Source organism: Lithobates pipiens, unplaced genomic scaffold, assembly GCF_037356315.1.
Source record: "Lithobates pipiens isolate NorthernLeopardFrog02 unplaced genomic scaffold, aLitPip1_a1.2 Scaffold_22, whole genome shotgun sequence".
Lineage (NCBI taxonomy): Eukaryota > Metazoa > Chordata > Amphibia > Anura > Ranidae > Lithobates > Lithobates pipiens.
The window spans coordinates 235980782-235993019 of record NW_027507784.1 but is presented as its reverse complement, the minus strand read 5'-3'; the positions used below and the strand labels follow the sequence as shown (position 1 = coordinate 235993019).

At 40.1% G+C, this 12238-nt stretch overlaps 1 long non-coding RNA gene across 1 annotated transcript in view; it reads left to right on the top strand.

Moving 5' to 3' along the window:
• Window positions 1–849: 849 nt before the first annotated feature.
• Window positions 850–12238, top strand: part of LOC143925493 (uncharacterized) — a 53222-nt gene continuing 41833 nt past the window's right edge. Inside the window, exon 1 of the long non-coding RNA XR_013262008.1 lies at window positions 850–1023. This is a non-coding gene — a long non-coding RNA (uncharacterized LOC143925493). The remainder of the gene's footprint in view (window positions 1024–12238) is intronic.

The window sequence follows — 12238 nt, the reverse complement described above, 5'->3', positions numbered from 1 at the left end:
ATATCTCATAAATCACTACATCACATTTTTAACTAAATATTTTTTTAATGAGCATTCATACAGGGATACACTGTTCCATAAATTAGGAAATGATTCTTGCACAAGCGTTAAAATTGTAAAATGGCCCATGGTAGAGATATAAACTTACAGGAAATGTGGACCAAAAAATAGTATCTATAAAAGCCCTACATTCTTGACACCATAGAAAAAGTAATGATCAATGGGCAGAAATCTCATAAAATTAAGAATACATTTAGACAAATTAAAGTCCAAAAAAACTCTTGCACCCACCTATCATCATTAACGTTTCCAACTATTCAAAATTATAAAATAACACTAGTGCCGCGCACAAAGTGAACAATAAAAATAGGGTGATGTGTAAATACAAGTGAGTCCCATGTATCTGAAACAAATTACAATATATCTATCAACTTTGTGAGTCATAAAATAATAATACATATAATAAATGTTAAAAAATAAAATTAAAGGTATTTTATTGTGTTCTTTTTCATCCACTTCACCAACAAACATCCACTGTGCAATTGATAAGATTCCACCACCTTGAAATGAAAGATGGTCACTGTATCTCAAAACCTTGCAAATCTCTAAAGCACTTTTTAATAACCTCAAAGAAACTGGGTTTGGTCAATCACCTCCAAATATGAAGACATGCTGCCACCACACAGACTGGCTGTTCACCTCAGTACATGGACATTTGATCTTAAAGGTTACAACACGCTTGTTCTTTTTCAAGCTGGGATCAGCTTTCAGGAACACAGCAACAAACACTCCATGTGAATCTTTCTCCTTCCTCTTGTCAGTGTCCCCTTACTGCGGTTCTATCCCAAACTCAGAGTTTCAGTTTCAGCCCTGCATCTTGCAGCAGAGCTGCTTGTATGGTGAATCTAACCAGAAAGTAGGACATAGATCCACATAGAGTATTTGCTGCTGAAAGCAGATCCCAGCTTGTAAAAGAGGAATATGTGTGTTGTGATCTTTAAAATCAAAGGTCCATATTCTAAGGTGAGTGGCCAGCCTGTGTTTTGGCAGTTTGTCTTCATGTTTGCAGGTGATTAACCATACCCAATTTCTTAGAGATTATTAAATACTGCTCCAGGAATCTAGATATTTGCAAGCCATCTTTCCTTTCAAGGTGGTGGAATCGTATAAATTACACAGTGAATTCTTGTGGGTGAATTGGATGGAAAAGAACACAACAAAATACTTTATTAGATATTTATTATATACAAAGTGTTTGTAGAAAAATAATGACATTGCATTTGCTAAAGGGAATTTCTTAAATAGAAAGTACTTTAGGGTAATATGATACTTCCAGAAGACATTTTGGCCCTGAAGCATTCTTGTTTATAGTTATGATTTCTGTAACCTTTTCCAACAAACAGATTTGACCTAACTTTGTAAAGGACAACCTAAAAAAGAAGAGACTGTAACCATCAAAAAAGAACAGCTACTAAATTTTACTGTATACAAAATAGTTATACTATTTACAATAGTTCTTTCTTTTTAAGTACAATTCCAATCTTAGATTAAATGTCTATCAAACCAAGAGAGGGTAATTTATCATACTTGCCTTCACAGTCACATATTGTTTTCTGTTAAACTAGAAAGAAGGCTTGAGTTAAAGCATTCTTTTTAGTGTACCTTAATGGGATTAGATTGCATTGAAGAAGACTTTATCAGAAAAAGTTTACACAAGCATAGTGTGCATTGTTCTTCTATATTTTCAAATCATGCAAGTGTTTTTACAATACAATCGAACATATCTGAAGTATCAGAATTACATTTAAAATATAAATAAGGGAAATGATACTGCAAATTATAGGATACTAGTAAATGTCTTGACAGGGCAGCTAGAGGAAACCTATTTTGACATCAACTAATTAAATGAAAATAAATTGAATGTAATAGGTCTGTAACAGGTAGTTATTGCAGTTAAAATGATATTTCTGAAGCATGATCATGTAAACATTTCAAAATATTAAAATCAGGGAGATTAAAATGTCTTTAATTGTGCTAGTTACTTTTGAGTTTATAAGGCAAATGCTTAAAACTAAGATTCACTACTTTTGCTGTTTCGGATACCGGATAAAAAATACATTATAAAGGGGTCCGACTCTGCACTATTTCCAACGCATATGCAAACAATCGCGTATATCATCTATTCCCAGCCCATTAACGACATTCAAACTAAACCCAGACTTTCCTCCAGGCTTGTCCACCCACTTCCTAGGCCCGGACTGGACACCAACTCAAACCAGGGCAGGCAACTTTTTCTCCAGAGGTAAATTACAATCTGCCTCAGACATTGCAGCAACACTAGAGAAGCCCCCTATCCCCCAATGGCCATACATTCAAATTTCCCACTTCCTCCACTCATTAAACAAAAATCAGGATTGCTCCCGTGAACAAACTCCATTTGAAAAACTATGTTCCCAACAATCCTCACAACGACACCTGATAGCCCACACACATGCACTCCTCTTCGACCATTTAAACCCGAGGGACTATGTCGCTTGTAAACGATGGGAAGAGGACTTGAACCTCTCTCTGACAGACGAACAATGGAGTAATATTTTCCTAACCACCCACAAGGGCACATTAAATGTTAGTTCACAAGAGAACAATTATAAATTACAAACCACGTGGTACCATACACCAGCGAAGCTAAGCAAATTATACCCGAATACACAAGATAGATGCTGGAGATGCCTCTCCGATACAGGAACATTCCTGCACATTTGGTGGTCCTGCCCCTTGTTGGTCCCTTTCTGGACAGAAGTCTGCAAAATTACTACACAAGTCACTACATATACTATTGAACCTTCTCCAGCTCAGTGTTTATTACATCTCTCTCCCGGATCACACAACACCTACCATAAGTCATTAGCCATGTTTATGCTAAACGCAGCAAAACAATGTATCCCAACCAAATGGAAATCTAACCAGGTGCCCACAGTCAAAGAATGGCTCTGCAGAATCAATCATTCGGCAACAATGGAAGAGCTGATACACATTACTCGTGACACGCCATCAAAATATAGCTCGAAATGGGCCTGTTGGATGCACTTCAAAACTACCCCAACATACACTAGCTTCTTTAACGGTCATTCTTGAACCCTGATTGTTTAATAGACACAAAAGACGTTCTGCCTTTCCCGTGATAGTTAGACTTACAACTCCCCCCCCACAAAACAATTGGCTACTTGATGCAATCCCGGGAGGCAAACTCACCTACCTCGCCTTCATTTCCCCTATAAGTACTCTTTCTCTCCCACTCTTTCTATATCCCCTAGCTATCCTCACCCACCCTCCCTGCCTCTTTTCTCTTGACCCCACTCTTCTGAACATATGATCCCTTCACTCTACACGTTCGTAATTCTCCCCAGCCATCACCTTCCATAGGACCCCAGATTCCACGATGGACCATAAAGCAATTCAAGACTCGGCTCACACCAACCTTGGCGGAGCAATACTATTATTTCTCCGAAAGCCGCAGATAATGTTCTCCCCATAAACAAATATCCGCAGAGTCCAGGGGATGTCTTATATGTTTTTGAGAGTGTGACTGAATGTAAACTCCTTGACTCTGCATTATAATGGTATGTGAACAAAGCCTATTAACCTTCCTGAAGACAGTCCCCTGAACAGAGCCTAACATCTAAGACATTATATTTACACCGGGTCTGAACTATACAAAACACGCTTGTTTGTGATAGATATGGCAATGTCGATTGGTTTTTGATGATTTTGTTTTTTTTTCATTTTGCTTCATTGTTTTGCCAATGTTCTCTAGCTGGATACATTCGGAAGAGATCTGTCTGTACTTATCTTTTTTCTCCTGTATTGAAATAAACTTCAATAAAATTTTCTTTAAAAAAATAAAATAAAAAATACATTATAAAAATCAATGATCTAATTTTCCTTGAATAAATATGACACTATTGTGCCATTGTGCTCCCTAACACTACAACCCACCACTCAGGTGCCTACTGTTGGTGGCATCCTCCTCCAATGCTTAAACAAAAAACTTCTATGTTGCCTAAATATTTTTCAGTGTGTTATATGCAGTGTGGGAATCGGACATGCAAAATATGTTTTCTTAAATAAAATAATTTTTCTGTCATCAAAAGGTGTTCAACAATATATTCTATTATAATTCTATAATATAATGTCTTGTCTGGTAGGAATGCTGACTATCCCTGCATACCATGTCTCTTGACAACTGGTTTAAGTGCATCAATGAAAAACCCACCTCCCACCTCCCAAAGAACATTTGCCTCCCTGAGAAGCATTTATTGTGCATGTTTTCTGGAATTTCAGTATGTGCAAAATTGTAAGCAGAGAGCCCAGTTTGCAAGCAAAAATGTTTGCCCACAAACACGTTTAGCAGAAGAATGTGCAAAACGCACATATGCAATCAAGCAGTTTTTCTTTCACAAAGAAAAGTATGCACTTTGATTAGGTGTATCAATCTATATATCTCTATGACTAATAATATTTTTTTAGCTTAACCTCTTGCCTACCCTGGCATTTTTAAAAATGTAAACATTTTTTGCACACATTAAAATCAACATTATTTGCTAGAAATTACTGTAAACCCCCGCCCTTCCAAAAAAAAAAGTATATATTTTCTGAAAGCTGTTATCATGGAGAATGAAATTGTGGAAATTTAAACGTTTTGTGTTGTATAATATATGTGCAGTTATTATCAAACACGTATTTTCCGGAAATACACTACTCAGTGTAAACAAAACAATATTATACCCAATGTGTGGTTAAATATAAAAGCTGGGGTTAAATCAAGAAAATAGATACCAAACAAGTCTCAAAATAGTGCACATTCGTGGAATCTCAAAAAAACAATGGTACTCCAAATTCTCTATATGCAATGATTTAAAAGACTATAAAGGTCATCAGTTTGAAGTTACCCATGAACTATGGCTCTAGACATTTTGCGCTCACTTTGATGTTCACTATGATAACTCATATGTGTGGTGCAATTCATGTTTACATACCGGGGTAGCTGTTTCTCACAGTCCTGGGGGGCCTGTGGAACAGTAGAACCCAGGGATTACAATGGGTGGGGAACTTTTGAGAGCACCACAAACGTTTATTGCAAAAGCAATTTGCTGGTTCTTACAGGTGGTATCAAGCGCATAGCTGCAGCTGTGAGCCTGATGGTGTCTACTATGCCATTTTAAAATGTAGACAAATGAGTAATGCAATATAGATCATTAGGCATATGAGCAGGGACAGACTTCAAAATAGGCCACATAGTATGTGGCTTAGGGTGGAATGGCTGTCAGAAGAGGTACCTAGTCAGCAGTAAATCTAACCCATACACTGTTCTTTATAGGCCCATACAGCCTAATATCTACCAGATCACTACCACCTTCCTCTTGAACTGCGATTTATGCATTATTTTTACATTTATGTAAAGAGCTGTCAATTTTGTTTCTCAGTGTGAGATTAGTTTTGTCTATATTTTTTTTAACCATTCCGTACTATGAAAAATAAATAGATCTGCGGTATTTACTAAACACATAATTAATTTAATCAAAGTTATTTGTATGACATAGTATTTACTTTTGTGATTATATTTTATGGAGTCTATTTATAAAATAATTGCTGTTCAAATATCCCAGGGATTCACATAGCCATTACAATTATCCCCCTTATTCTGCCTTATATGTTTATTTCCTATGATTCTCATTCAAGAAAAAAAAAAAAAAAACACATTATGGCCACATACTAGAGATGACAATCATAAGAAATAAACAAATTAGTAAAAATAAAGATGATTATTTATGACAGACATCTGCACATTGAGTGTTTTATAATTGGACTGATGTGTCTTTTGTTTTTTTGGGGAAAAGTTTATTTAGGGTAGTTATTTGGATTTAGCTTTCTTCACTTTTTTTATTTACCATTTTTTTTTTTAATTAATTTAATTAAGAGTAGCTATTCCTCAAAAAAATAAGTTGAGGGAAATGATAATAAATAATGGCGCTGCTGAGTCTCCAGGGAAAAAAGTAATTGAGGATGATGTTTGCTGCTCCCCTGAATCAGGTCTTGACACAGCCTAATGCACATGTATTAAAAACAGAATAGGGGAGCACCATCTAAGTGTAACCTGTTGTTACGCTTGCAATAATTAGTAAGTAAAATGCATTCACTTTGGGGGAATAAAACTCAGCATGTGAAGGAGGTCATCTGTAAAGCGTCAGAGATTGTCAGGTAAGCAGCTGGCAGATGCAGAGGTCGGCAGGTAAACATCTGATAAATGCAGAGTGCAGCCAGGAGGCTGCTGGATAGTAAGAGAAGGAAGCTCTGCTACTGGAGCTGGAACAGAAGCTGTCACGCTGTGCTGGCAGCTTGCCAGATCAGCCTGCTCAGCGAAGATTGGCTGTGCTCGGAGATGTTGAGGATGACATTGCTATGTCCAAGGGGGCATGGTTATGCTTTTCAGGGCTTTGCCCCTCTGTCAAACCAAGCCCTGGAATTGGGGAAGCTGCCAGCACAGTGTGACAGCTTGCATTCCAGGCCCAGGCACAGCAGAGGATCCTCCCTTCACCATCCAGCCGCCTCTTTGCCAAACTCTGCATTTACTAGTCCCTTGCCTGACGACCTTTGCATCCAGCAGCCCTTTACCGCTCTACAAATGACTAAGCTTTATTCACAAAAAGTGGGTTCAGTATTTACTTACTAATTATTGCATGCACAACAACAGGTTACACTTAGTTTGCCCCTTTTCTATTTTTATTAAGTGAGGGAGACTGAGTGGCTGATAACTTTCCTAAATAAGCCCTCAATGCCCACCCTGAGCATGCTTGTGAACACAGCAATGGTGTTACCACTGTATTCAGGGCACATGAACCCAGGGCCCCAGAACCACATCAGCTGCAGAAAGTAGTGGAGTTGGTGTTGCAAGGCATACTCTTACTGTCCTCAGCAGAAGGCAGCAACTGCCAAATCATCTAACTGTCCTCAGGGGAAGGCAGCAGGAGCTACACAGATCAAAGAAAGGACCCATGAAAATGCTCCACTTTAGTATGGCATAGCATGCTCCAACTTTGAATGTGGAGACTAAATACTTCACCAGGAATAAAAGGGTGAAATGATTCCTAATCTCCAGAATTCAGTTGCTGGTGGGTGAATAGGTTACATATGAAAGGGAAACCCAGGGGGAGGGAGATGGTAAAGGCCTTAGGCCTCAGTAAGATAGATTGAGGTTCTGCTTGCAGGGTGCAGGCAGCAGAGCAAGGATGTGACAGTAGAGCCTCAATGGCCTGCTGTAAGCTCCAAAAATAGAGGCAACAGTTCCTCTTGTGCTTACTTATGTGGATGTGGGATATTCATTTTGGAAAGAAGAGGATAAGAACAAAACTTGGTTTCTGCAATGCCAGCATCTGGGAAGTTCAGAGTGGGGCTTGTCATATTAGGCACCTAACCACAGGACATATCACCAGGCCCACCAAAGCAGCAAAAGTAGTGATGTGCGGGCCTTTCTCTACTGCCAAGCAGAAGATGAATCAATGGTGGTCTGCAACATTTTTAAGTGGAAAATTTGCAGAGGGTAGCCTGATTCTCACTTGGGAATAACTGCCCTCATCTTCCACATGAAAAAGCAACCGATGCTGCAGTAGAAATACTGCAAATCTGGCAGAGCACAGGGTTCTTCTCTGCTTTTGTTTCAGTCAATTCCATTCACTCCCAGTCCCCAGCATCACCTGGGAATCTCGGTGCTACTTCTGAATCTTCCAGTGGGAATAAATCCTCTGGTATTGAAGAGTTGTGAGAGTCAGAGGTACAGGGGGAAATTACCATTTTGCAGTTACCTCTTTGGTATTCTCTACCCCTAGCATTACCCCTTTGAGCTCCCTCTCACACTGGACATCAAAACTATCCACACACCCAGAAGCTGAATGGTCACCTATCAAAGATTCTGGCACTGCAGCTGTTACATAGTTACATAGTAGGTGACATAAAAAAGACACACGTCCATCAAGTCCAACTTGTGTGTGCCTTTGTCAGTATTACATTGTATATCCCTGCATGTTGCGGTCACTCAGGTGCCTATCTAATCATTTTTTGAAATTATTAATGCTCCCCGCTAAAACCACTGCCTGTGGAAGAGAATTCCACATCCTTACCGCTCTTACAGTAAAGAACCCTCTATGCAGTTTAAGGTTAAACTGCTTCTCTTCTAATTTTACTGACTGGCAATGTGCCTTTTTAAATTCCCTTTTGCGGAAACGTTGTATACTCATTGTGGGGTCACAAGTATGGTATTTGTACTTTGAAATCATATCTCCTCTCAAGCGTCTCTTCTCCAGAGAGAATTAGTTCAGTGCTCACAACCTTTCCTCATAAATAAGTTCCTCCAGTCCCTTTATTAGCTTTGTTGCCCTTCTCTGGACTCCAGTTCCAGCACATTCTTCCTAAGGACTGGTGCCCAGAACTGGATGGCATACTCCAGGTGCAGCCAGACCAGCGTCTTGTAGAGTGGGATAATTATTGTTTTATCTCTAGAGTTAATTCCCTTTTTAATGCATGCCACATTTCTGTTGGCTTTGCATAAAGCAGCTTGATTGCTGAGCCTATCATCTACTAGGACCCCCAGGTGCTTTTCCATCCTAGATTGCCCCAGAGGTTCTCCCCCAGCGAGTAGATTGCGTTCTTATTTTTGCCACCCAAATGCATTATTTTAAATGTTTCTACATTAAACCTCATTTTTCATGTAGTTGCCCTCCACATAAATGTATTCAGGTCTTCTTGCAAGGTTTCCACATCCTGCGTAGAAATTATTGCCCTGCCTAGCTAAGTATCGTTTGCAAATACTGAGATTGAGCTGTTCTATCTATCCTATCCTCCAGGTCGTTTATGAATAAATTAAATAGGACAATCACTGGGGACCCCACACTCCACCCTGGACCATGAGCACTCCCCATTTATCACTACCCTCTGAACTCACCCCTGTAGCCAGTTTTCAGTCCATGTACTCACCCTATGGTCCATGCCGACAGATATTAGTTTGTACAGTAAACATTTATGGGGAACTGTATCAAATGCCTTTACAAAATCCATATACACCACGTTTAAGGGACTTCCTTTATTTGGATGACAGCTCACCTCCTCATTGAAGGTTAATAAGTTTGTTCTAGTAAGAATGATTCTTCCTGAATCCATGCTTTTCAGTACTGCTAATGATACCGTTTTCATTACTAAAATCTTGTATATAGTCCCTTATCATCCCCTCCAAGAGCTTGCATACTATTGATCTTAGGCTACCTAGTCTGAAATTCCCAGGTGTGTATCTTGGCCCTTTTTTAAATATTGGAGCTACAATGGCTTTTATCCAATCTGCTGGTACCATTCCAGTCAGTAGACTTTTAAAATTAGGAACAATGGTCAGGCAATTACTTAAGGACCCTCGGATGCAAGCCAGCTGGTCCCGGTGACTTATTAATGTTACGTTTTTCAAGTCTATTTCTAACTCTATCCTCTGTTAGCCATGAGGGTGCTTCCTGTGACAGATAAACATTGCAGTTTTGGTTATTGAAGCCCCCCGTTATCCTCGTGAAGAGTGAGGAGAAGAATAAATCCAGTATCTTCACCATCTCTCCATCCTTAGTAACCAGATTCCCTTCATCATTCTTTATGGAATCAATACAATATGACTTCCCTTTCTTACTATTTATATACTTAAAGTGTTTCTTGGGATTCTTTTTACTCTCCTCCGCTATGTGCCTTTCTTGTTCTATCTTAGCCGCCCTGATCGCACCCTTACATTTCTTGTTGCATTCTTTGTAAAGTTGGAATGCTGATGATGATCCCTCAGGCTTGTATTTTTTTAAGATCTTCTCCTTTGCTTTTATATGCATTTTTACATTGGAGTTAAGCCACCCAGGACTTTTATTAGCTCTTTTAAATGTATTTCCCATTGGGATGCACTGGCTAATCCACTTATTTATTATTCTCTTAAAGCATACCCATTTTTCCTCTGTGTTCTTTGCACCTAAGAATTTATCCCATTTTGTTTCTTCTAGTGAGGATCGTAGTTTAGGGAAGTTGGCTCTTTTGAAATTCAGTGTCTTTGTATTCCCCTTATGTTTCCTATTTGTGTGATTTACACTGAAACAAATTGACCTGTGATCACTGTTTCCTAAATTGCCCTGTATTTCCACATCTGTGATCAGGTCTGTATTGTTGTTAATCAGTAGGTCTAGTAATGCTTTGTTTCTAGTTGGTGCATTTAACATCTGATCCATGAAATTGTCCTGCAAGACATTTAGGAAATGGCAAGCTTTAGATGAATGTGTGGTTACTTCTGCACAGTCTATGTCTGGATAATTGCAATCCCCCATTATAATAACACTTCCCACCCTTGCTGCTAATCCAAATTGTGATAGGAGGCCTGCCTCCCCCCCCCCCCCCCCCCTGGTTATGGGGCCTATAGCATACACCTATTATTACTTTACCCTCAGTTTCCTCCCTTTTTAGCTCTACTCCTCCCTTGCTCCATTAGTGATGATGTCTCTCACATTCACTTGTACATAATTTTTGATATACAGGCATACCCCTCCCCCTTTTTTACTCTCTCTATCCCTGCGATATAGGGAATACCCTTGAATTGTTGCCAGCCAATCATGAGAGCTGTTGAACCAAGTCTATGAAATTCCTACAAAATTGAAATCCTCCTCATACAACAGTAGCTCTAGTTCTCCCATCTTGTCTACCAGACTCCTAGCATTGGTGAACGCGCCACGTAGTTTAGACTGTTTCCTTATTGGGTGTTCTGAGGTTGAAAATAGGACTTGTTACTGTACTTACCTCAGGTTTGCCCCCAATACTGCCCTCTTGAATTTGTTCCACACTGACTATCTCTACCTCTGGTCCCTCACCCCATCGCCTAGTTTAAAATCCCCTCTAACTTGTCGACCATCTTCACTTCCAGACAATCTGCACCTTCCCCATTTAGGTGCAGTCCATTCCTGCTAAAGAGCTGATAACTGACTGAGAAGTCGGCCCAGTTCTCCAGGAACCCAAACCCTTCCTTTCTACACCAACTCTTCAGCCACTTGGTTACTTCCCTAATCTCCTGCTGCCTTTCTGGTGTGGCTCGAGGTACTGGTAGTATTTCTGAGAATACTACCTTGGAGGTCCTTTTCTTCAATTTAGCCTCTAGATCCCTAAAATATTTTTTTGGACACTATCTTTCTCTGACTTTGTCATTGATACCAACATGCACCATGACAGACGGTTCTTCGCCAGCCCCTCCCAGTAATTTGTCCACCAGATCAGTGATGTCTCTGTCCTTTTAAGAATTGAGGCCTCTACCACCAGAATCTGTATTTCCTTTCCCTTGGCTTTACTCTGACCCTCACTGGAGAAGTTATTCCCGGGGGGGGTGTCACTCTGCTCCAGCAATGCTGGTCCCTGACTGGTTTCACCAATGTCATGCAATGGGGTTTAAAAAAAAAAAAAACTGCTAGCATTCTTAATATATGTGAAATTACATATACTATAATTGGGATGTTCCAGCCCAGGACCGGCCTCCCTGGCACTTTCCCCTCTACCCTTCCTGACTGTCACCCATCTACTCTGCTCTGGTGCCTGCCCCTCTTTATCTCCACCCGCCTCTGTGCTGGTCCCTACCAGAACCTGCCTGGTACAATCCCAACTCTCCTTTAGTATGGAGAGTCTTCTCAGTGTTAACAGTTGCAGCCCTAGATACAGAACCTGGGCTTCCAGGTAAACAACATGCTTACATTTTGCACAGCAGTATTCGCCTTCAGTCGGATGATCAAGGAAAGCATACATGCTGCAAGATGTGCCCCGAGTCGCATCTCCACAGCCACCGACATTGTACCCACTAATTTAATGGGGATTGGGGATTATACCCTGCCCTTTTAACTAACAACTAGCTTCCTGACACTAATACTCAATACACAGGTACTGAACAATACAATACACAAGTTCTCATAGCACAGGTGCTCTCACAGCACCTGTGCACTCACAACACACATGCACACACAGCACTTGTGTACTCACAGCATACGTGTGCTGACAGCACATGTGTGCTCACAGCCTTATCAACTAGTGTACACTGCTACCTTCTGATAAACTGATGTCTACTGATGTGGCTTCAGTGGCCATTTTTTTCCAAGAAGGCTGTTCCAGCCCTGTCAGGGCCAGGGGACAGGCTTAGAAACTA